Here is a 27,603-nt window from a genome sequence, read left to right as displayed (position 1 = left end):
GTCTGGACCAAACCCAGTTTAACCACGTTAGAGAAAAGGTGCAAATGTGTCAGAACACAAGATTGGCTTGATTTTTAAGTAGTTGATACCTTTGTTTCCGTTTAACTTCCTAGGTCCAGTTTATATCCCTTTGTTTCAATGGAGAATAGGCTAAAGACAAAAGCAACTGGAAGAAACTTACATTGACTACATTTACATAGACATCAGTAGTGGTTGGCAGAGCGAGGCTTTGTGAAACATTGAAACAGTCGAAGAAAATGTGTTGAAGCTTCGAAACATTTTGAAACCTGTCTCTACCTCTAGTGGTCATTTTTATGTATTGCTCTGGAACAGCTTCAGAAAAGAAACAGTTACACAAATTGAGGAATTATATCCCACGTTGTATATTTAGGGTATTAAGTTATTTAGTGAAGTGGTGAGAGTTCCTGACTAACATGATGAGATAATGGGTTTGAATCCACGGGGATGCAGCTATAGACATTAGTTTTTAAATGCTCTGTTCTTATAACGTGTTTTGTTTTAACATCGGTCTGACATCCGAATAAACACTTAGTGAATAAATGTGTCTTGTTTTGGTCATAAAAAATAACATTAAAGTACTTTGTTACAATTTCTGGGTCTGGATTTGAACTTGAGACATTTGCAGCACAGTTTCTCTGTGCACACGCTCAGTCCACTAAACTACCTGAGATTTTTTTGACCCTGTCAATCAAACAAAGATTCATCAGGTCTTGAAACACTTTAAATGACACAGGCTTTGAATCGCTTTAGTCACATGACCTGGGTGTTTTAAATCACTTTAGTCACGTGACCTGGGTGTTTTGGATCATGCTTCGGTGCAGTGTTTCAAAACACTTGCGCTTCGGCATCTCAACACCGTGTCAAAACATTTCGCGTCATCCATCCTTAGACAGCAGTAATCGAATTATTTGCCTTAATTCGAATAAGACAATAATATGATTAAGTTGCTTTTTGAGTTTTCCTTTCATGTTTCTGTTTTACATGTTATAGTACATAATTCAATTGTTGTCATTCATCACCATTCGATGGTAGTTTGCTCTGGCGTTTTATGCAACAACAGTTCGTGTTTGCCATGCCATATGTGATTTTTCCTTTTGTGACAAGAAACTGCAGTTAATTTCTCACATTATGTGTGCAAACAGACAACGGCGGATACAAATTCTCACACAACAGGCCACCTCTGCCATTTCATTCACTAACTTTTCATTCATACCCTCGTGACAGTCACTTCAAAGTCAAGGGACTTCGTAATGTCCATTTGTTCCAGAATTCTCAGCATAGTCATTGTTTCCTGCTCGCACCAAAAATGTGCTCTCTTGTGAAAACTACTCCAAAATGGTAATAGTTTGATTTAAGGTCTTTACATGTCTGTACTGCACTTTAATAATATGCCTAAAATAGAAATACTCCACATCTTAATTCCATTTCTGTTTAGTTCGGTTATGGCTTTAGTCAGATAAAGGTCATTAAAAATCGCTGTTTACATGTAGACTCTTGATCAGAGTATTGTTTAAATTGTATTAAAATTGGCGTCCATGTAAACGTACTCAATGACTGTTCTTAAAATATATCCGTACCTTTGTTTTTGTTTTTTGTTCTATACAGGAATTTCACAGGGGAATTTTGTGAATAAAAGCCTATTCCAGACATTGTAAGTCAGATAATTTTAAATAATTTTGTCAAAGTCATGGAAAAACTTGGGATTTTTGTTTGACATTTAATTTTTTTTTACTGCCCATTCATGTTTTTTCTCACTTGTTAACCGACAATCACCCATTAAGGGTTATGGTTGGGGGTAGCTAACCATGCTGCAGCATGTCTAGTCTTCAATGAGGCAAAGAGAGCCCATGTAACACCTCTTTTTATCTCTCTGCATTGATTACTGGTTGAAGCTCGGATCAAGTTGAAATCACTGATACTTGCTTACAGGACAGCCACTGGCAACCCCCCAGTACCAAAGCATATACAAACAATAAAAATAACATCTTTTAAGCTGTTCACAATATTTTAACAATATTTATTATACATTACAGGGCTCGAAATTAACATTTTTGCTTTGTAGCACTGGTGCTCCTAACTTTAAAAATGTAGGCGCACCAGCCAAAATTTAGTCGCACCCACCAATTATGAACAGATTTATTTCATTTGAAATCAACACTAATCAAAACTAACAAGCAAAAATATATATGCATGCGTGAGGACAATATGTCTCGACAAAATCCCGTTATCACAAGAAAATACATTTTTATAATATAATTGAGTGACCAAAAGATACATGGACCGGTCACTGGCCCTGCACGCGCTGCTTGACACAAATGGATCTGTTAACGAACTGTGGTGTTCTCACGGGTGGTGTCTGATATTGCACAGATGCTTTTGACACAGACCTTATTATTTGCATACATCATTTTAATAGCAATACCAGTCTTTTCATGAGCTGCAAAATTAGTTTAATCTTAGTCATTGCAAGCCCTTTTACGACGGTGTACGTGGTGTTAAATTTTACATATAGCTCCCACTTGCCAGGCTGACAGCATCTGGCGATTAAATGTAGGATTAAACAGAACCTCTCGTGCTTAAAATGTGTAGATGTGGCAAACTGAAAATTCAGTCCCACAGACTTTACTGTGAATGCTTTAGTTATTTTCATAGCAGACTTGAAGCCACTGGAAGTCTTTTATCCCCTCTTCGAAAAGTGTCGATGGTGGATTAACATTCACCACATGATCAGTAATCAGATGTGTTGTTTTTTGTAGCTTTAAGTGGTGTCTAAAACTAAATCTGTCAGTGTTGTTGTCATTCTCTCATCTTCAGCGCATTACATTTTCACGGTTGTCGCTCCTGTCATCTGAAGGCAGAAGGCATTGACTGAGTGATTGACAGCTGATTTTAACCAATCCATTAGCGTTCGGTTCTAGCGTAGTGGGCCAATAAGAAGAGCGTGAAGGCAGGCAAGCATTACGGGCTTTGTTTACTGCAGCAAGTTGACATGATAACTGTTTTAAATGGTTCCTGAGCGCTGCATTTCAAGTGCAAACATGCATTTTGCCTGAATGTGTCCTAAATACTTTGAATTCATCCTGATATTTCTGACGTTACCTACTTTTGTCTGATGGGGTCTTGCTCTTATGCTTAGTCAAAGTAGACAGTTCTGGTTTTCACATCCAGATGCGTGGTATTTTGATAACTAGCGAGTTATTCGCTGCACAGTTATGATGTTCCTTTCACTTTTTGTAAATACTAATCAGTAATATCTTTTAAAAAATCAGAAAATATTAGCTTTCACTTGTAATACTAAAAAATATATATTTTAATCACTGAAAAAGACACAATTTTTAAATCACTCTCGCGACCCCTTGAAATTATTCCGCGACCAAGGTTTGAGAACCACTGAGTTAGAGTATGAGCACCGCCTTGCGGTACCATCACAGAGAGGCTATAAGTCACTTTTCCCAGATCTTTTCATTCAATGTTCCTCGCTGTTGGAATGATCTTCCCATTTCCACACGGCCTGCGGATACACTGGTATCCTTCAAACTACAACTAAATACCAGAGAACAGCTGAACCCCAGTGAATAGCCAATAGCTTAAAAGAAATAGAGATTTGTAGTCATGCAGCACATGGTAATGATGAGTGCTGCAAGCCCATGGCTGTAATTTCGGGAGTCGTCGGTCTGTTAGTCTAGGCGTCCATTTGGGTGAGGGGGGCATGGAGCGGTTCATGGGGTTTGCTGTGGTTGCACCACACTGGAAACTCAAGGACCTCGAATCAGCCGCTTTGCTGTTTAAAAGCACAAAATATGATCTTATCAGCATCCCACTTCTGAGTTAATAACGGACCTCTGGAAAGCCGTCCGCCAGTGTGTCGTCCTTGCTTCGCTCATTATCAAAATATCATTATCTCTAGAGTTTTTGTAAAAAATTCTGTTTCCATTCTGAGGAAATGAAGAGGCCTCAGCTATTTTAACAGTGTGTTTTCTCTAATGAGATGTACCACATTGTAAGAGTTGGTTTCATTCCCAGCATGCTCTAACCCTCTGGTTATAAACAGAAATGTTTTCCCATCCCTCACTGAATTGTGAAGTAAAACACAAAACGCCACACACAACTGCTTTAAGACGGGCTCCTCATGACATCATCCACTTTTCCCAGGCCTTCCCTGCAGTATAATGATCAGCCTTCAGCCGCAGCTGCTTTTAATTACACGTGCAGTGTTCCCAGGACAGAGCAGTCTTATTCTCACCATCATCCAGACACTGTTTATCAGCCCTTCAGCAAACAGACGGAAATAAGATGTGGATATTATTGAAATAATTGCAGGGTGTGAATAAAGGGGGTTCGCAGCAACATTTTTGAATAAACCAAAGTTACTGTAACAGGTTTGGTACATACCAAAATATATTTTTAAATGTTCTACGATTTTCTAAATGTTGGAGACCACAAACATGAGCACAAAAAAAAAAAACCTGGATTTCACCGTTCTGATGAATCATCTGTTGAATTGCATCCTAATCATCATAAATACTGCAGAAGACTTCTTGGAACCCGCACGGACCATAGATTGTCAAAGAAATCAATCAAGGTTGGTGAAGCTGTGGTCATGGTTTAGGGTTAGCATCAGAATGGGGGCATGCAGGAGATCTGCAGAGTGGAAGGTAACATCAACTGCCTGAGGTATCAAGACATTTGTGTGGTGCCCATTACATTACAAATCACAGGAGAGGGCAAATTCTTCAGCAGGATAGTGCTCCTTCTCATACTTCAGCCTCCACATCAACGTTCCTGAAAGCAAAGAAGGTCAAGGTGCTCCAGGATTGGCCAGCCCAGTCACCAAATAATAAAAGTTATTAAGCGTGTCGGGGGTAAGATGAAGGAGGAGGCATTGAAGATGAATCCAAAGAATCTTGATGAACTCTGGGAGTCCTGCAAGAACGCTTTCTTTGCCATTCCAGATGACTTTATTAATAAGTTATTTGAATCATTGCAGAGATGCATGGATGCAGTCCTCCAAGCTCATGGGAGTCATACACAATATTAATTCTTTTTCCACTGCACCATGACTTTATATTCTACACGGTACATTATTTCTGTTAAGTGACAAGACTTGTCGAAGCAAAGTCAGACCTTATAGTCCTAATTAAAGAATTAAAAATCAAGCCATGAACGTTGTATTTTGGTAAAATACACGTAATCTAGAGGCCTTTGCCTTTCAAATAAGCCACTTCTAATACCAAATGATCAACTCAAAGTCAAGTTATTATTTGTTGTTCCTAAAACTTGGATAGGCGACAAGATTTTTGTTAGGTAGTGACAAACGTAGCACATCACACACAAACAGATCTTCAAAAACAGTCCTAAATATAGACACAGGGAATGTAAAATCTCTTGAGACTTGACCATAATCATGGTGGACACATAAATGTATAAACATTCAGCTGTTTCACAAACTGACAAGCGGATCCTTTTGATATGGTGCTGCACCATTACTGTGCTTCCATCTTCTGTCAGCTTGTTTCTGATTGGATAATGTTTAGTTTTGGGTGATAATCACTGGCATGTTTGTCCTTAGGGTTCCACTGGCCTAACACATCGGTATTTCTGTTCATGAATATTCAACATGTTGGATATTTAAAACTCTCAATTGGAACACCTCTGACTTTCCTCCAAGCAGATTATGTTGTCTTTTTTTGGGTGATGTAGTGGCATCGATGAGAAACTAGCTGCTAGAATTAAAATTGTAATTCTGAGATATAACATAATGTAATAGGGTGGCACGGTGGCTCAGTGGTTTGCACTGTCACCTCACAGCAAGAAGGTCGCTGGTTCGAATCCCGGCTGGGCCAGTTGGCATTTCTGTGTGGAGTTTGCATTTTCTCCCCGTGATTGTGTGGATTTCTTCCAGGTGCTCTGGTTTCCCCCACCACGCTATAAATGAATTGACTAAAACTAAATTGGCCGTAGTATGTATGTGAATGAGTGTGTATGGATGTTTCTCACAACTGGGTTGCAGCTGGAAGGGCGTCCACTGCGTAAAACATATGCTGGAATAGTTGCCGGGTCATTCCCCTGTAGCTACCCCTGATAAATAAAGGACTAAGCCGAAAAAAATGAATGAATAAAATGTAATATATATATTATAAGACTTTATATTGGGTTTCTATACATTGAAAATGTGCCTTTTTTGAAAAATGAATGTCAATACACACAGCACTTGTAGTCAAACGCCAGCAATGGTCAACACACAGCATAGTTGAAGAATGCTCTGATTCAATGTGTTCTCCTATGACTATGAGTCTTTCTGCAACAATATTTTCCATCTGTCCAGTGCTCGTGCTGTGTTGTGTAAGAGGCACGCCTCTTAAATTCCCGGTGGTGAGATCAGATTTTTGGTGTAGACAGGAACCACAATCCAGCCCAGTTATGTAAGAACAAAGGGTCTTTTGGGTTTGTTTACATGTTCCTTTCAGCCAGGAGGAGGTTCTCTTGCTGCAGAGGATGATTGAATGTGAAAACAACTGCAACAAACGTTAGAAATGAAGCATTTAATGAGCACCAGCCAACAAGACAACAGAGCTGTCTTTTGGGTCAGAAGATGGGTTTTCTTACACCCTAAGTACACTTCACTTGTTTGTTTTGCGCTTTAGCTTGCTTACAGTCTGCATGATGTAATATTTGTCATTTGATGTCTAGGTGCAGCCATGTTTTTGTAATTGTGATATCTTGTGGATAGAAAGAGTATCCATGAGTGGTTCAAGTACTCAAAAACAATGTAGTGTGGATGTATTAAATGTGATCATCTTTGCTCACCGTTAGTGGCCGGGCTTCCTTCACACATGTGCATTTAGAAGTATTGCATGAGAAACGAAACAAATTTCAAATAAAGATCCCTCATTTGGCTGAAGAAAAAAAATCTTTGCTTGAGGTGGTTTTAGACTTGTGCGAAATAATGGGTGATAAAAATATTTGCCAAATAACTAGGGCTGGGTGATATGGGCAAAAAATCATATCTCTGTATTTTTAGGAGAAATGACTGTATACGACATGTATACGGTATTTTTCCCATAAATGGTTACTTGAGAGTTAATGTCTTTATTAAAACCTTATTAAACTATTTTTGTGCGAAATTTTATTCAAACACAGGGGTTTCCCTTCCTGTTTACAAAATGACAGCTGCACAAAGTATTTGATAAATAAATACAGTACAGGTTTTTCTCCTGCCTAAAACTTTGTTGCACAACATTTCAAATTATAATAAAAAAATATTTTTTTTTTCTGCTTAACACTATACACAGAACTACTGTGCTGTTGTGCTAATAACAAAGTAAACAGAACCATAGAAAACATAGCTACATTGTCAGAGCAAAAAAGGAACACACTTAAATAGTAACAACAAAAAGTATTGTTGGATAGAAAAGAAATTGAATGTAAATATGAAACACACAGTATTTTATGTCACAATTACAAAGTTGTTATAAGTCATCCTGTATAGATCACAGTTGTGTGATTTTTATAAACAATTAAATCAGTTGTATATGTTTTTAGTTACACATTTACATGTATATATTGTGCACAACTATTAAACAGTGCACATATCGAAGATATCTAAAGAGAACTCTTTCTGTGTGACGTGGTGCATGCAAGGGGGAGACAGATTTGTCCAGGGTGTCAGATTTTGATTCAACACCGGCATTGCATGTTCCTCCATATCACGTCAGTGATGGGTCGTTCTTGAAAGATTCGTTCATTTTGAACAAATCTTTTATATGACTCAGGGAGTGAATCATTAATTTGCGCATATGCACATTTATGCAAGAAGAGCTTGCGTGCTACCTTGGAGTGGTCTGTTTATGTAACTCGCCTTTTTTGGATCATTCATTTTTCCATCTGTTGTCATGTATAACTGCACTGAAAAAAAAAACCTTTTCTTTCTTTTAGATATTTGGATTGAAAACTGGACAAAACTACTTCGTTTTTTATTTTATTATTATTATTATTAGAGCTGCGCAGTTCTGTTTATGTTTTCACTTTCCCAAGCCATTTCATTCTTATCTATGTAAAATGTTATTTTCATAATCGTTGGAGGCCAAAATCGAAATTGAATTTTAATGAATTGCAGTCGTAATGTTTGCCTTGTTTACTATTGGTTGCTAGGTGACCAATACTACTGCCAGCCACTCTAACAACTTGTTGGAAATGCACTTAATTCGCATTTGGGATTTTTTTTTCTTTTTTTTTGTGAGCTTTGAATTTGGTTCGCATTATGATTCACGAATGCAGTGTATTCAAGCTTTTAAAGTGGATTTCCTCAGATTCTAACCCAGAAGAGTTCTTACCATTCCAGATTTCTGTTTTTAAGGAGTTGGCTAGTTTACTAATCTTGTTCCCATGCATATCTGACCAAGAACTACTGACCTGAAGTGACATAAACGATGGGCAGACCGATTTCTATGACTATTTGAAAAGAGAAAGCTGTTTCTGATTGGTCAGTGGCCCAGTGGCAGGAAACGGTTCAATAGCAGTGAATGGCCAAGGGAAATGACTCTTTTCTTTGTCGGTTTTTCCTTGTCAAGAAGGAAAAACTGACCATTTATCAGTTAAGAGAATGGGCAGGTAACTTTAACTTGGAGAAATTTGTATTTGGTGTTGAGCAATGCTTGTGCTGCTACTCAGAAGTGTTTTTCCCCCTATATGACCAGGGCTTATATACTTTGTAACTATTAATTGTGTATTTCCAGAGGTAGGGTTCACAGTTATGATGATTTTGATAATTATTTAGAGAATAAAGGTTGTTTGACACAAACTTCAGGTATAAAATAGGGTGTGCAAGGTTTATCATTTACAATACTACCATAATTGTTGTGTTAACAGTGTGTAAGCTGACTTTTCCTATATGTCAGTTACTTTGACAAAACAAACACAAATTGAGTCCACAAGCATTAACTGTATGATAAAACATGTTAAAATAAAGCTAGAATTTCTCTATAATTCAAGTTATAAAAGAAAAAAGAAAAACGGTTCACTTAACACAGAACATCTTTTTTAGGCACATTAAAGGGATAGTTCACCAAAATGAAATGAAAATTACCTCATCTTTTATTCTCTCTCTCTCATGTGGTTTAGAGTTTTTTGAATGTCTTTCTTTTGTGTGTGACAGAAGAAATAAACACATGTTTTGAACAAGTGAAGGGAGATTTTTTTTTTTTTTTTTTATGAACTACCTCATAATATGTCAAAGTTCAGCTAATACAAAACTAAAATAAAATAAGTAAGCACTTGACTCAAAATGGTTATGAGAGAAAATATTTTATATTTAATAACAGCGTGTTTGAAAATCAATCAGTTTTCTTTTTTCTTTTTGTCTTTAAATTAAAAATTAAAAGTTGTTAAATGATGCACATACTCTCAAAAGCAGAAAACTCTTTGAAATTTGATCACAAAGAGATCTATATTACCAAAGTCCATTTAAGACAAGTAATTTCACTCGGTGGCCATGTTTGAAATACCTCTCGTGAAGTATGCTCGGGCATTCTGTCTGAATAAGGCAACATCAAATTCTCCAAAACATGTTTTCCAAGCTTACGATTACATTACATATTTGGAATAAGCAATAAAAATAAAACCTTAATATTCTCGTAAGTTTCATTTCTAAACGTTCGAATCAAACAAAATCTGTGTTTTTTTTTTCAGGTTGCCTAAGCTAGTGCACGTGCACTCGAAAGGAACAAGATCACGACACAAACCTTATTTACGGCCGTGTTACATATTATCATCCTCTTAATAATGATCGTCTGATTGCGCTAGTCTTCTGAAGTAATTCACAACTTGGTCTTGATGACGAATCTAATCCAGAAATTACAGCGACACCTTTGTTTGTGGGGCGTTTGAGTAGTTGCTGTCATGTGATGTGCGTTTGACAGGATGGACTGTACCTCGCGTTCCTTTCATACAGATTACAAAGACCAAAAAACTTTTGTTTTCAAGTATAGTTGGTTCATTTAAAGCTACAGATTTCAAGCTTCATGTGGATATATTTCTTATGTCTGAGAAGCAGGTATTCACTGAGATTCCAGTGTGTTTGTTGACCACCAAACTGTCGTAAAAGCACACTAGAAACGTCAGTCTATTGTGATCGATCATTGGCTCCTGTACTAGTAGATAGGGCTCTCATATTGACCGTGACACTTTTCCCATTCAAAGTTATGCAAGTGACATGTCTTGTGTATTAATTGACCATTATGTTATTAACTGTGTTTTATAGAACCTGGGCTGTATACTTAGCAACAAACAATGAACTAACTATATTCTATGAAAAATCATAATTCGTCATCTGTTATTCAAATATACAAACTGTCATTGCATCCAGAGGTATATTGAATTTTTTATTTATTTATTTATTTTTTTTGTGTAGTGCTCAGGAGTGTGTGTGTGTGTGTGTGTGTGTGTGTGTGTGTGTGTGTGTGTGTTTTGGTGCGTTTAAGGTGTAGGATTGCTGTGTTTACTGGGGCTCAATTGTAACCGCAGCATCCTGCCCATTAGTGGCAAGCAACTGTGTGTTTGTGTGGTTTGCTGGTGGGAGTCAGGTGCTAAAACACAGCGCTGGCCAAACGTTAGTCCTCCAGAGTAAAACATACAGCTCCAATAAATAAAGCTTTGCAGTGTTTAACTATAATGTGTATAAAATCATTTAAATACTCCAAAAATCGCATACAGTTGCTTCCTCCAACGTTTAATTTCTGCATAGTCGTAAGTCACAGGTCTCTTGTTAAAATGAAGTGGGCTTGCTTGAATTTGTAACCTAATTTAAATATTATGTATGTATGTGTGTATGTATGTATGTATGTATGTATATGTATATGTATATGTATATATATATATATATATATATATATATATATATTATATATATATATATATATATATATATATATATATATATATAATATATATATATATATATATATTAGTTGAAGTCAGAGTTATTAGGCCCCCTTTAAAGTTTGTTTACTTTTTAAAATATTTCCCAAATGATGTTAGCATACTATTTCTATAATAACTACATCCTCTCTAGTATGCGTACTTTTAATTTAAAATATGATATTGATTACTAACATTTGGAGATTTTGGTTTTAAATAGAAACTGATTTGATTAATGTAAATTCGAATAGACAAAGCAAAACCAAAACAAACTCATCCTAAACATTTCTCAGGAAGTCTCAGGAAGAAACCGGTTCAGCCAGGCTTCCTGTGTCCTGGTGCTGTTCCCTCCAGTCCTGCCTTATCCAAGCATCCCTGGACTTTTTCCCATGAAAAATGGGCCAGCGCACACAGATGTTGCCCTCTGTCTGTAATATCTCCGCTGGTTCAACATGGTTTTCCTGTGAGCTGCTTCACAGCGGCCTGCACTGCTTTCCTTCCGCTATGGATTGTTCTGTGACGCACAAAACCGCTTTCCTGTCAGGAAAAGGCATGCAACACCCGTTCTACCACATATTCCAATTTCTTTCATTTTGATTGTTGCCTTGTTTTAAACAATTGTTTTTAAAAAAAGAGATAATTTGACTTTTTTTTCCTTTGTTTTTTCAAACTTAAATGTAGTCTCTTCCTTTATCTCAGGAAATAAGACCAGAATTAGAGGTGACATATGAACCTTTTTTTTTCTCCAGTCAGATACTCTTTAGAAATAGTACTGCATGTCCCTCCCTTTAATGCTACCTGCTACGAGTAGCTATTATCAGTAAAAGGTTCATGGGTGTGAATGTTTTTTAACAAATCCAGTAGGAATTGGTCAACGTTAAAAGCTGGTCAATTAGACACGTCTGGAATTAGTAGATGCCCTTTTTTTCTGTTCTGACACTGTTGTAGTTCAGTTCCGTTTAATTCAGATCCGTCACATTTTTACAAAGCTGAACTGAATCAGTTTGAGGCCCAATCCCAATTCTATTTTTGTACCCCTACCCCTTCCCCTTGGCTCTTGAAACAGATTGTGAAGGGGAAGGGGTTCAAAATTTACCCTAAGAAATTGGACACCACTACAACACCTGCACACGTCATTACTTCATATGAGATCAGACGATCGCGACTGCTGTAGTTATTCCAGTTGTGTTATTTTTTTGGTATGTATCTTCAGGAAATCATAACGATATAATGTGGCAATAAGTTCGTAACTGTACTGTGCATTTACACCATGGCCACATTCATCTATGTAAACACAAGAATATAGAGTGTCAGATGTGAAAGTATGTTGTGAGACTACTATACAGGAGTTATTATTAGGAATTATAGATAGTAAAATGTAGCTGTTTTTATTTTAGTGTTTTTTTTTTTTACCATGATGGTAAAACACAAATGTGGTTATGAATATATTAAAACATATGATTGTCATAAAAATTTGTAATAGGGACAAAACATACTAATTAGTGCATCTCCTTACTACTGTATGCAGCCATGCTATCTGGCCCTTCCCCTTAGCCCTACGCCTTCAAGCTAAAGAGAATTGGGACACCTGTACCCCTTCACATGAACATGCAAAACGAGGGGTAGGGGTAAGGGTAAGGCATAAGGGGTAGAATTGGGTTTTGGACCTTAATTTAACTAGACCTACACCAGCATTGTACACTACTCTCCTGCCTGTCTGACTTGCTGGAATGTTCCACAATCAAAAATATTTGTATGGCTTTTTATTCTCTTTCCTTCATCTATGTTAAGCTGCTTTTACAATCCATATTGTAAAAAAGCTGTATGGTAATAAAGATGAATTGAATACACTCTCAGAAATGAAGGTACACGAGCTGTCACTGGGGTGGTACCTTTTCAAAAGGTACACATTTGTACTTAAAGGGTCCCTCATGTGGGTACCTCAAAAGTATATATTAGTATCTAAAAATTTTAAGAGGAACAGTTTTGTACTTTTTAGGTCCTAATGTGTACTCTTGAGGTATTAATATGGACCTTTAAGGTACAAATTTGTACGTTTTTAAAAGGTACCACCCCAGTGACAGCTTGCGTACCTTTTATTTCTGAGAGTGTAGATATTCAAATAGTTAAATGTTTAAACAGCTACAGAAGACAACATACTGACTAAACATTTGATCAATATGGACAAATAGGTTCATGGTTTTGATGTATAAAAGCTTATTTTAAACCTGGTTATAAAATGCTTTGTCTGTCAGCAAATGGATGATGCTAAACACAAGTGTAAATGGGGGGTGGGGGGGAAGCATTTTGTAGACTGATATGTTTAATGATTCTTGTGCATGTGTAGAAAACTTTAGCTTACACCTATCTAATGAAATGATCACGCATAATCTCTTGCTTCTGTGTAATGATGTAGCAATTTAATTTAGATTTCATTTTTTCAATTTATCAGACTTCTAGGAAATCAGGGACATACATTTTGCCAACATTTTGAAATCTTTCATTAAAGTCGTTAAATCTACCCTCCAAAAGTGTACTACATATTTAAAGGCCACCTATGGTGAAAAATCTACTTTTCAAGCTGTTTGGACAGAAATGTGTGTAGATATAGTGTATAAACTGTCATATTGGGGTGAAATAAACACACCCAGTCCTTTTTTTTCAAATTTAACGACATAGAAATGGTGGAGCAGTTTTCAGATCGACCGCAACTTTACGTAGGAGTGCGGTCCCCCCGCCCACCAATATTGATTGACAGCTGCACGCATTAACATGTCCGGTAGTCACGTGTATAATCATATCAACAAGAGAGGACGAGTACAAAGCAGCCGGGAATTAAAGGTGTTCTCAGTTCGCTAGGTTCATTAATCATCATCAAACATGATCAAGAGCGAGTTTAACAAGTTTAAAATGTTTTAAAACAGAGCATTTGTGTAATGAATTACAGCGATTCACTTCAGATTCACTTAATCAGCACAGCCGCGTGTCAGAACAATTATAAGAAAGACGCTTCAATCACGGTTTGGTGACGTTAAATCAGGTTTATTTTGTACATTAATATAAGAGATATCCATACAGCAGTGGATATTACATATGCGTGCAAAACGAGTGCAAAGCTTAACGTGCTCTCTCTCTCTCTCTCTCTGTGTGTGTGTCTGCTGCGCTATCTGTGTGTATGTGTCTGCGCTATGGGTTTGTGTCCTCGCTGTGTGTGTGCGTGAACTTTGTAATGACATTGTGTGTGACTCATTGTTGCAACTCCACAAAAAATGCATCAAATATTGATTGTTAAAGTTCTTACTGTAGTATTTCTCACACACGTTATGTGAGATCTGCTTCCTAAGGCAGCCGAGCGCAGCGATTGCTGACAGGCACGTGGGAACGGTGAAACTTTACAGACACATTCTGGGGACACAAAAGACTTATATTAAATATGAAAAAAGGGGTAACCTATGTGCCCTTTAAAATGAGCTGAAACAACACAATCTTTGTGGGTCAACTTAATTGTTTTACGTTTAATCCAAATTTAACCTTGTGTTGGAAGTATTTGTTGTAATCAGTGTGTTGTGTGGAACCCTGCATTTTGTTTACAGTAAACAACCCAAATTTTTGTCTTAAGACTATTTTGAAAACCTTAAAAATTGTAAAAAAACAAAAACAAACAAAAAAAACTACTTGCAGCTATGGAGTGAGTGCTCTTGCATAACCTAACAAAGCTATAAGATCTCATAATGTATCACGAAAAGAAGTAAAACTAGTGGAAGTACACTGGTCATGTTTGTGATGGAGGTTGGGCTTGATCAATTATTTCTTCCAATATTTTATCATTGGATGCAGGCTAGAATGCAATATAGTAAATACAATCTAATAGTTGCTGTCTTAAGTGTTTATGAATGATGAGACAATCCTCGTGAACAGATTTGGTAATGGGCTTTTTGATTCAGTAGACAGACTGACTGAGCCATCTGGCCAATCAGATAACAGTAAACATTTAAAAATGAGAGGCTTAGAATGAACGACCTTTCAAATAGGTGATTTTTATTGTTTGTTACGAGCTTATGTTTTGTTGTTGCCATCTTAAAAGAGTCTAGGTACCCTCCAAAATAATTACACTTTCAGCAATGAAGTATACCTTAGTGCGCATTTGTTAACCTTAGTAAGCACAAAAATGGTGTATTCTACATGGTCTATATAAATTATATTTATAAGTTAAGTGAAACTTTAAAGGGATAGTTCACCCAAAAAGAAAAAAAAACGTCATCATTTCTCCCTCCAATTGTTTCAAACCTATTTGAGTTTGTTCCTTCTGTTGAACACAAAAGCAGCAAAAAAGCAGCAGCTATCAACTTCCATGGGAAAAAAGACCACAGGATTACAGTGTTTCCCCTACCATTATATTAGTGGGCCCCCCGCCCTTAATTTTACTTTAAATAAAGTGCCAGATCACAACTTTGTTAAAAAAACAAGCTAAATAACCGTATGTAATATCTTATTTACACAACGGCATGTAATTTCTGTCTCTACATGATTGCGCTATTACAAATTTCTGCTCTCTGAATCGTGCACAGCAGAGTTCTAAATAGCCACTCTCTGTAAATGGGTCTAACAGGACTCCCGTGTATTATGCATAGCCTACAGTAGCCACCACACAGGTAAATGATGCGTGGGGGCATCACAGCAGCTAAAATATACAGATGCAGTGCGACCTGTTTACAGTTTATTGCCGTGACTTGCGCGAGTGATGCTCTCTTTGTTGCAAGTACAGCTATTGTATTTCCAGTGTTTTGAGCTGCTGTGACGTAAACGGAGCGATCGCCCATATCTAGCATCTCATCCAACCTTATGATATCTCTCCTGGAAGCCCCGCGAGTCTTTCGCAAGTTTATACCGGCCCCATGATCCCCAAAAATGAGTTAAAATACCTGTAAATCATGGCGACGAGAGTGAATGAGCAAGAGAACAGATCGCGAGAGGCACAGATGCATTACATTTGTTAGGTTAAATGAATAGAGCAGTAAAGATATTGCGAGTGCAAATCCACCCCTCTCTCTCATAGAGTTCTGCTGTCAATAGTTGGAGACGAGTAAAATGTTTGAATGGTCCTGCATGTATTTAGGCCTTTTTACAAATAACAACTGAAAGTTCTGTGTTGACAATATTACAAGTTCAAAAAAGCTAGCTGCAATTATCAGATAATTAAACTTTATTTTATAACATGAATATTTAATAATACAACTTCTTGTAATACACTCATTGCTATAAACAGTAGTTTATAGGCATATTTCCTTTTAGTAATGAAGTAATGGATTTATAGTTGTGCATTTTAACTTCTTATGCATCAAATGTGTTCTCCAAACTTGTTCTTGATTGAAACATGTTGAATTCTTTCATCATTTGCAGGGTTTCCAAATGCATTGTAATTTTTATGTCTGTATTATATTATTTTCTGTGGTGGTTCATTCTGCTGTGGCAACCCTTGATAAATAAGGGACTAAGCCAGAGTTAAATGAGTGGATGAATTATTTTCTGTAAAGCTGCTTCTGGCCATGACACGTTCACACCTAAATGTGTTTAAGGTATTATAGCTTATGCTGCCTCCTTGATTTATTCTCTTAGGTAAGGCAAGATCTTCTCTTAAGGTTCATACTTAGAGGGAAAATGTGCTCAATGCATTATAAAGCTTGAAGCATTAGAATCAGTACTCAGTATCAGTCGATCACCATGACACGGAATCTGTACTCAATATGGGCTGCAAAAATCCTGATGGGAGCATCCCTAGCTCTGACCCAACTTGGCTGTCAGAGCGGCAATACTTCCACCGGCTGTACAAGACTGATCTAGGTAAGGCAGTAAATACACCCTTAGGAAAAAGAAGTATACTTAAGTAAAGGTCAAGTATAAAAGTATACTTTATTTAGTAAGTATACTTATATCAGTGTACTCGTAGTGTACTTGAAATGTTCTTCCAGAAGCCCATTAAGATACACTGCAGTGACAAAAGCTGCACGCTTTGTGGATAAAAAATATATAAAAATAAATGTAAATTTTTATCTTGTACAGTTCAAATAATTGTTCAGTTTTTACTGCTGTCATTAAACGAAACAAATTAACACCATGACATGCCCCCCCAAAAAGCTGTAAGTCTAGGAGAAACACTGGATTAGGTTTATCAAAATATTTTGTTGTTAAGCAGGGAAAAAAAGAAACCAATTTTAAATGTGTGTAACTGGTGGAGACTGTGGAAATTGCAATTTCTTTGGTGAACTATCCCTAAAAAAATCAGCAAAATCAATGACTGAAACATCTATCCTTGATTCGCAAGTATTTTCACTAATTGTTTTTGAATGAGCGGCTCTCTAGAGCAATCAAAAAACCAATGTCCTGCAAATTGCCAGTATTTTGGTACTTATTACAGTCTATTGTGTTAGTGCTAATAGAGGTGCTGTGTCGTGTAAACGCTATAAATCTGAGACCTTGGCCCATCACATCTCTTTGTCAGTCTTTTTTGTTGACATTATTGACATAACAGCAGCCAAAGCAATTGGAAAACTATTTCCTCCATTGCCTAGTGTTGTGTTAAGCTATGATTTCCCTTGTGAACAAGAACTGCCATTTAGCAGCATGCGTTATCATACTTATTACTAAAATAATATAAATAGTATATTTTAAAATGTAAATGAAACCCAAATGTGATGTTTATAGGTATTTACAGATACTTTTAATTTGACTTTGACCTATTTATAATTAAACTGATATTGTTATAGTTTGCATTTATACTAAAAGCAGAAAGTTGAACATTTTTTGTTTATGCCACATTTAAAAAGGTCTTAAGAGCATTTTCACTATTAGCTCTGTGTCTTTGAAATTGTATTAAAATAATATTGAAGCTTATTGCCAAATTATTATCTGCTCATCACAAATTCATTGTGAATCAAAATACACTTTAATATTATTCCGGGTGAAACTGTTATGTCATGCATTTAAATGTATTCCTAATTACACACTTTTTTTTTGCAATTTAGTGCATTTAAAGTAGGGTAAATTAACTTTTTAGGGGGTCTTAAAAGTCTTACATTTCAAAACCTACATTTTATGCCTTAAAAAGGCTTAAATTCACTGACATATTGTGTTGTAGGTCTTAAATAGTTTAAAACAAGTCTTCATTTTGCTTTGTCCAAGTAAAGTTACTTAGTTTGGGTTGATATCCATCCAACGACAGACAATACATCTCAATAAAACCTTATTTTTTTATATTTAAGTTTTTCATTGCAAAGAGATACAATTCACAACAGCTTTTAGACATTTTTACGACAAATTCCCCAAATAAAATTGTCTAATCAGAGAAAAAACCTAAAAACAGTTCCACAATTCCTCATGATAATACCGGGCCATTAGAAAAAAATCTTAACCCTGTATAAGTCTAAAACTTCATTTTTAATTGTCTTAAAAGGCTCTTAAAAAGTCTTAAATTTGACTTGATGAAACCTGCAGAAACCCTGATCATTTTCAATAACATTAGAATCTTTTGTTTTGTTTAGAATCTTTTGCTTTATTATATCAGTCAGCACATCAAATAGTGTATTGTGTAAACTAAAACACAACAAATGATTATTGAAACATGTTTTAAATATACTTTAAAGTAAAACTTTTAATTTGATCCCCAAGTACTGCATGTTAACTCTAAAAATATGTAACAACAGCTGCCATTTAGCAGCATATGTTATCATACTTATTACTGAAATCTACAGTAAATAGTATATTTTAAAACGTAAATGCAACCCAAATGTGATGTTTTCAGATATTTACTTACTTGTAATAAGACTTTGACCTATCTACCATTAAATGGGTATTGGTATAGTTTGCATTTATACTAAAAGCAGATAGTTAAACACCTTTTGTTGTGTGTAAACACAACAAATTACACACTTGTTTTGTAATTTAGTGCATTTAGAGTAAATTCACTTTTTAGTGAAAATGTCTTAAATTTAAAAAATTTAATTTCACTGACATATTGTGTTGTATGTCTTAAATTGTTTTAAACAGGTCGTAATTTTGCTTTGTCCAAGTAAAGCTACTCAATTTGGGTTGATATCCATCCAACGACCAACAGTAGAATTTAATAAAACCTTATTTTTTACATTTAAGTTTTTCATTGCAAAGAGATACAATTCACAACAGCTTTTAGACATTTTTATGACAAATTCCCCAAATTTAATTCCCTACTCAGGGAAAAAACTAGAAACAATTACACGATTCCTCATTATAATACCGGGCCATTACAATTTTTTTAACCCTGTATAAATCAAAAATTTAATTCTTAATGGTCTTGAAAGGCTCTTAAAAAGACTTAATTTGACTTGAAACCTGATAAATTTGAATAACATTAGAATCTAATAGACATACTTGTGCTTTATTATATCAGTAAACACATCAAATAGTGTATCCTGTGAATTAAAACACAATAACTGATTATTAAAACAGCTTTTGAATATAAAAATCCAAAATCAAACAAAAAAAGCTTAAACAATGTGTCGGTGCCCTTTGGGTAAGGGATTCATCAGAATAAACAGCAAAAGTCAGTCCAAGGAACTCGAAAAATGTGAAAAAAATATAAAAATAAAAGGCCACACCAATAAATGCTTTTTAATATTTTTTCCACATTTATCAAGTGCCTTGTACTGACTTTTCTGTTTTAAATATACTTTAAAGTAAATCTTTTAATTTAATCCCCAAGTACTACATGTTAACTCTAAAAATATGTCATTTCTAAGATTTAAAGTACACTACACGTACACATTTATTCAAATGATTTAAACCCCCACAATGGCTGCTGTTCAGTGTGCTGTAAATAACCCTTATGTTCCAGAAAATCCTTTTGGGATCAAATAGTTTTGGTGTTTGCTCCCACACACAGGGGCCAATCCACACTTCCTGTTAAATTTTTTTGATCCAACCCATTACTTTTATCATGAAATCAACACCTGGAACCTTTTCTGGAACAAAGCCCTGTTTGCACCTGGTATTAAGATGCATTTTCGGTGATCCAATCAAACGTGGACAAAAGAGACACATTAGCGTTCACACCTCTTTTGTCCACTTTTGACCACTTTTCGGATGGGGGTGGGTGTTGGATTTCTCTCTTTACCACTGTGAAACACTGTGATTTACAACAAATAAAAAAGTTTATTTAAAAGTAGCCTGCCAGAACAATTAAAAACGCTTTATAAATCGCTTACTTTATGCGTTGCCTCCATCCTCCTTGGTGCTCGGTGTTGTCTTTGGTGTGGTAGTTTGTCTTAAAAGGTGGTGTGCTGGTAGTTATGGCATGCTGGGTCAAACAAGAGGCCCAGTCATGATGGTCTGGTCCAGCTGCCTTCACCACCCCTCCCAAAACCACTTAGGGTTGTCCTTTATAAAAATACATACTTTTATAATGCCCTCATTCTTGGGGCCAAGCAGACTGGTTTGCTAGTTTGCTGGGTGTGATGTGTATGTAGATGTGCATGTGTTTTTTATCAAGCTGCAGATCTGCGGTTGTTCATTGATTTGGAGCAGCATTTACGCTGTGTTTTGGGTTGATACAGTACAGTATGCACCTGGTCGGCTTTAAAATGAAACAATAAATTTGCAGTGCTACAACTTGTACCTGACCTTTATAGTTTCTGAATTACATGCGAGTAGTGTAAAACTTGCTACCATAAATGTAGAGTGATATGGGTTTTTACTTGCTGTCCAAGTCAAAGAACCCATACACATTTATATGATAATCTAGATATAGTGTCCTTATTCAGTTTAGTTTTAAAGGGTTAGTTCACTGAAAAATTTACAGTTTATTATTATTTACTTACTCACCTGATCTTCCTATTCCAAGACCTTCACTCGTATTAAGGAGATGGCTGTGCGATATGGGCAAAAGAAACCTATCATGATTTTCTTGAACAGCATTGTGATTCTGACGCAGACATTTTACAGTGTGAATCTGAAACATATTTCCAAAGGAAAACAATTAGATCTTAATCAAAGACCTGTAACTTGTCTCTAAACCAGACATAAATTGTCTCTAGAACAGTCCTATGGCAAAACAAATAAACAGACAACAGTGTGTGTGTGCGCCGTCAAACTCAAGTAAGGCTCCGATGTTTAGCTGGACCACATATCTAGTTGCGTGTACTTTTCTATGTGTCCACAGATTTTTATTTTTTGTTTGTCATAGACCTCTTTGTGACGCTTTCATGAAATAGGGGCTGATCACACCAAACGCTCTGTTACGTTCCAAAAATGCGAGGTGCACCGCACTGCCTCTTTTAATAACAAGAAAATAAGAAGTGGGCTGCGCTTTTTTTATGTTGCTAGGCAATGGCTGAATCAGCAGCACAATGTGCGCGAGTGTTGCTGTTGATATTGGTATCATTTTAATATCTAAAAATATTGAGATATTTAAGATTTGTGATTCATACAGCTCCGGATAACTCAAAACAGCAACCACAAGTCTCTCCTCCTTTCTTCAAAACTCTCTGTAGTCGTCTTGACAGCACAAACACTTCTGTTACCTCAATGGAAACTCCGCCTCTGCTTTCATTTGATTAGAGAATGAAAAACACACGAATGACATAGTGTGCTTTTTCTGCTCAGAGTTCACTTTTTTCAACTGCGAGTGCACGGCATGGAGGCGTGTGGCTTGCAGGTGCATATTGGAAGTGACATGTGCGTGTTTTCCAGGCGCACAGAGTTTAAAACATGTAAACTTTTCAGAATGTTGCACCGTGAGTCACGTAAAGAACTGACCGGTCAGCTTCATACTGGAATATACACATATCGGTAGACTAATTATCTCAGACAAACACAGAACAGCCAAACACCCAGTGCTTTTTACTTTTCTCCATAAATAAAACTTGTATCGGGACTGCAGCAGTGTTTTGTTAGTTTGTCATCCTCTGAGACAATGGTTGATGCTAGACTAACAACAACAAAGTAGCAAGAGTGCAAAGCGTGTTGGAAATGTTCAAGGAAGAAATGCGTCTCGTGCTTTCCACTCGCTTTTAGGCGCAATATGTGACTGTCAGGTCTTACAAATGACCTTGTTCTGCAATACATCAGCCTTCCTGTATCCAAAGTAATCTTACACCACAGATGTTGACTTTTTTTGAGAAGGGTATAAACGGAGCCAGCTCCAAGTGAGTGGGCCTTAAAGCTCCAAGTGGGCTGTACAAACATGGTGTTTTTATTTATTTAATGTCTTGTACATTACCCATGCATATTGTCCAATATTGTGCTTTATGAATATCTACACCTACCCTAACCCTAAACCCAACCTCACAGTAACCTGTTGTGTTTTATTTATGTCTACACCTACCCCAACCCTAAAACTATCCTCACAGTAACCTGTTGTGTTTTATTAATGTTTACACCTACCCTAACCCTAAACCCAACCTCACAGTAACCTGTTGTTTTATTAACGTCTACACCTACACCAACCCTTAACCCAACCTCACAGTAACCTGTTGTTTTATTAACGTGTACACCTACCCCAACCCTAAACCCAACCTCACAGTAACCTGTTGTTTTATTAACGTCTATACCTACCCCAACCCTAAACCCAACCTCACAGTAACCTGTTGTTTTATTAACGTCTACATCTTCCCCAACCCTAAACCCAACCTCACAATAACCTGTTGTGTTTTATTAATATCTGCTCCACCTACACCACATAAACCCAACCTACTTGTGGTATAAGTCCCTCCCACTTGGAGGTCTCCTGGCTGCAGCAATACCCACTTGACTTTTTTGGCGCCAAGTCCTCCTGTGCTGAACTCATCATCCCTGTTTATGCAGGGTATATGTCATTAAGCTCGGCCTCATGCTTCCACGCTATTTTTAGGCACGCTGGATTATGATTGGTTCGAATAGCATACTGCGGGAAAATCGTGCTGTAAGTGATTTGGGAATCACGCAAATCGAGATTGCGATTTTAATACAATTTCAATTAATTCTAGAATGCTCTCATTCTCTATAGACAACAACAGTTCTGAGATGTTCAAAGTCCAGAAAAGGAAGCAAAACATTTAAAACATACACACACAACATATGACTTCAGTGCTTCAGTGGATGAGCAGATTGCCCCCAAAAATGTGTAAAGCGCTTTGAGTGCCCAGAAAAGCACTATATAAATGTAAGGAGTTACTATTATTATTAATTTAGTGGCTGAACTCTAATTATACAAAGCTCTAAGAACCATTTTGTGCAAGAGAAAAATAAAAAAATCTTCAATCTATTTTTTTTCCACATCTGATCAGCGTGTGTTTACTACAGTCAATGCGACGCTTGCATGTTGCGCTGCTGACTGATGGTAAAACATCATACTGTCCTTAGTAAATGCACACCCTGACGACCTGATGAAGACGAAAAAACATTGGCCAACAAAGTCGTTTTTACTGTTTTCTGGTACACAAAAGTGTTTTTGGAGATTTGTATGATCACAGTTGAACTACTGAAGTCACATAGAATGATTTGACAATGTTTTGAACATCTCTGGAATGTTACGTTGCTGTCTATGGAGGAGGAGAGAGCTCCAGGATTTCATCTAAAATATCCTAATTTGTGTTCTAAAGATGAACGAAGATCTCGCAGAATTGGAACAACATGAGGGTGAGCATTTAATAACAACATTTACATTATTGGGTGACTTTTTAAGGAACTTTTATTCTACACCAGCTGAAATTGACACCTTAGACGTTAATAAGTCATGATTTGAGGTGTCATCAATGTCCATAGAACATTAATTAAAATAATCAAGTATTTCCCAAATTTCTGAGACAAGTCAAACAACAGTATGACCAAGAAAGTGAAGTGGCAGACGTAGACCTGAATTCACAAAAGGCGTATGTTGCTCAGTGTCAAGAGCAGATGGAAAATACCTATACATAACAAAACACACACACACGCATCCTTCAACTAGCGTCTTTGACTTAACACATAGCTGAGCCTGTTGAATTCTTGTAAAGTTTGGCATCTTGTCACCGCTCAGTCTTGCACTTCTTTTGGGATGAGTGAATTGCGCGGGTCGAGGGTGACTGATCTCACTTCTTGGGGCAGCAGATGGCTAGTGAGACACACAATGAGGCTCACAATGTGTGCGACTGCTATTCAGATCGTCTTTTCTGAATGGGACGGGACACGCATCCCACAATGCCCTGGTTCAACCCTCTGCAGCCCGGCGTCTGGCATCAACAAAGTTCATTGGCTGCCTCTGCGTTCTGTCCCTTACAAAGGCACAGTGTTTGAAGCATAACATTACACCGCCTGCTGGTACTTATCATAATGAAGCAACCGCCAGCCTCCCTGCTGAATCTCCAGCACACTGTTGCTTGCTTCATTGAAGCTTGGTCGTGTGAACAAAAAAAAAATGGTTTTGGCGGCATTCACTGCTCACTCCAGGGTTAGAGGTCATGGTTGGGGTGGTGTGTATTTTAGTCCTCCCCCAGCACTCCGAATATACTCTTGAGCTGCTCCGACAGGATGGCTCACTCAGAACCCCAAAGTCCCTTCTCACCCCTAACTCCTCAATAACGTTTACAGGATATGAGAATTCCTGAGCAGCCAGGAGCACTTCATCCTGAAATTAATAAAATGCTTGTTACAGATCTTTTGCAGATCCCATTCTGGCTTCAAGACAAAGTAATGCTACCACAAACAAATGTAAAAGATTTTGTGCACATACCTAATGCGTGATTCACACTTCATGGTATTTAATAATGCTAAACAATTGTAGCATGTCAGATTAAGTGAACATAGCTCCCATGTCACACTAGCTTCGTTTCCATCCACATATTTTCATGCGCATTTTGGACATGCACATAAAACGGATGATAGAAATGCCAAGATGCGGATAAATTTTGAAAATGCGTATTAAATAATATTATATATATTATATAAAAACATATGCGCATAACTGAGTAGAATAAACTTTTTATTTGATAAGAAAGATGTGCATAAACTACGATGGAAACAGTTTTACCGAACAAATTCCAGTATGTGCATTAAAAAAGTCATGTGATTTTGTTATTAGAGATCATGTGATGATAAAAATGTGTGTAAATGGATAAACCAGCAGATAAAACCATGGATAAACCATTGTGAAACATGTGAAATGTTGTTTTGGTCATTCTAAAATGCTTTAACCATTTCAGTATTGATATTATATTATTAATGACCTCCAGAATCAAGAGTGTCTGTGCTCCACGTCTCACGCCTTTAAAACTTCTGAGGTGCAAGTCATTTATTAACTGAAGAAAAGATTAACACAGCTTCTCCAACTGCAGCAAATTCCACTTTTATATTTAATATTTGGCGCCACTTAATCAGGAAGTGACTATTCTGTTCTCTTTGACTCGTTGGATGGAAACGCTGCTTTATTCGCTTATCTTTTATGTGATAATCCAGTTTTGCACATGAAGTTAATTTGCATTTTTGAATGAAAACCTAGCTACTGTAAGAGTTCAGTTGACATAATGTCCGACTGAACAACAGTGGAGATGTGGCAAACAGAAACGCAAGAACGTTTTGACGGAAAAATATTTACGTCATCAATTTGTGACACTTTCACTATTTTTTATGTTCTGAAATGATACCTCACAGCAAACATAAACAAACTGTAGAGGTAAATTTGCTCACAACCTGCCTCAATAAAAAAAAAACCCTGAAAAAAGGCTGTTTTTCACATTTTCACAAGGGTGGTTTTATATTGTTGTGCTGATTCTGTCATCAGATTCAGTGCTTTTATTGGTTCTTGGTTTGACACTCATTGTGGCTGAATCTACCATAAATTCATTGGAGGGAAAACTCGATCACAATAGCCATTAAGTGGTTGAATATGTCGTGTCTGAAATCGCACAGTTTGAGAAGGGCATAATGTTCTTGGGGGGATTGAGTTACAAAACCTATAAAGTAGTGTTGTCAAAATCAGGCCCAAAGCCAAGGGGTGGTTCTTTTTTTTTTTTCTTTTTTTTTCTTTTTTTCGAGTGGACCTTTTTGTAGTTATTCACCTCATCTTCAATTTAATTATAAAAACGACATTTTTGATATTTTAGGCTCTATCTATCTATCTTTTTTATTTATTTATTTTTTTTTATTATTTAGTCATTTAGCAGACGCTTTTATCCAAAGCGACTTACAAATGAGGACAAGGAAGCAATTTACACAACTATAAGAGCAGCAGTGAACAAGCGCTATAGACAAGTTTCAGGTGTGTAAAAGTCTAAGAAGCAAAACATTAGTAGAATTTTTTTTTTTTTTTTTTGAGGGAGAGAGAGAGAGGGCACAGTTAGTGGTATAGCCAGAGAGGCAGTTGCAGATTAGGAAGGAAAGTGGAGACTAAACAGTTGTGTTTTTAGTCGTTTCTTGAAGACAGCAAGTGACTCTGCTGTTCTGATGTAGTTAGGGAGTTCATTCCACCAACTGGGCAGATTGAATGTGAGAGTTCGGGAAAGATAGAAGATAGAAGATATCTATCTATCTATCTATCTATCTATCTATCTATCTATCTATCTATCTATCTATCTATCTATCTATCTGTCTGTCTGTCTGTCTGTCTGTCTGTCTGTCTGTCTGTCTGTCTGTCTGTCTGTCTGTCTGTCTGTCTGTCTGTCTGTCTGTCTGTCTGTCTGTCTGTCTGTCTGTCTGTCTGTCTGTCTGTCTGTCTGTCTGTCTGTCTGTCTGTCAAAAAAGTCAATCAAAGTTAGTTAAAAACTTTACTTTATTGTTATTTATTACACAAATAACAAATCAGCCAGCACAACTCTTTGGTAAGAATTGTCATTTGAAAAATAATAATAATAATAATAATAAAAAAGATTTTTCTAGCCTCTCTTGTAAAAAAGTAAATTTAAGAAATCATAGATAACAACAATAGACTAATTAGTATTAAATTAACTTTAATATGGGCTGTTTATGGTGCTTCACGCCTTTTTATTGGTAATTTTTTGGAATAAAAGCTAATTGTGAATGTTTTCTTTATTTAACAGTAGGTCAGTAATGAATGAACTTACCTAAGGTTGTATGTTTTCTTGCACAGCAGATGTTGGACTCAAAAATAATTGTTTGCATTGGTCAAAACTGATTAGCTGAAGTCACGCCAAAACGACAGCCAACAGAGGATTCTTCAATGGGTTATTTTCACAATTTATGAATGCTTAGCAGTCAAAATAGGACAAATGAGCTCATGTATGGGACAAATTCTGGACCTTTGTCAATGGGCCTGAATGTATCGAGTTCGGTACAATTCGGTACTGTAATTTTTAAAACCTCCCTTTCCCGCTAACATTTGAGCACTGTTGAACGGGTTTTTAAACACCGGTGATGGGCCATTCAATGGTCAATTTAAACAATGGCCAATCAGTGGTGTTTAAGAATGCACTCAAATGTGGTAAATGTAAATAGCCATTCTTTAGAATTCAGTATAAATCTGTACCAAACTCGATACTTTTGACAACACTATTATATGGTGTACAGGCAAATACTAAAGAAAACTGTGAGGAATTTCCTAGTCTGAAAATAAACGGTGAGGTTGTATGAAGTCTGCCCTTGTAAAAGCTTGCAGTGCTACGTCATGGAATGTGGCGGCAGGACAGAAGCGTGAGGTCTGTTTAGATTTGGGGTTGGGGGATGGAGCGC

The 27,603-nt window shown here is 36.6% G+C and overlaps 1 protein-coding gene across 1 annotated transcript in view; it reads left to right on the top strand.

Moving 5' to 3' along the window:
- Positions 1 to 27,603, top strand: part of LOC130247738 (rho guanine nucleotide exchange factor TIAM2) — a 90,840-nt gene that overhangs the window by 22,430 nt on the left and 40,807 nt on the right.

This window comes from Danio aesculapii, chromosome 20 (assembly GCF_903798145.1).
Source record: "Danio aesculapii chromosome 20, fDanAes4.1, whole genome shotgun sequence".
In the NCBI taxonomy this organism is placed as follows: Eukaryota; Metazoa; Chordata; class Actinopteri; order Cypriniformes; family Danionidae; genus Danio; species Danio aesculapii.
The sequence above is the reverse complement of the archived record's forward strand: the minus strand, read 5'-3'. Positions and strand labels throughout refer to the sequence as shown.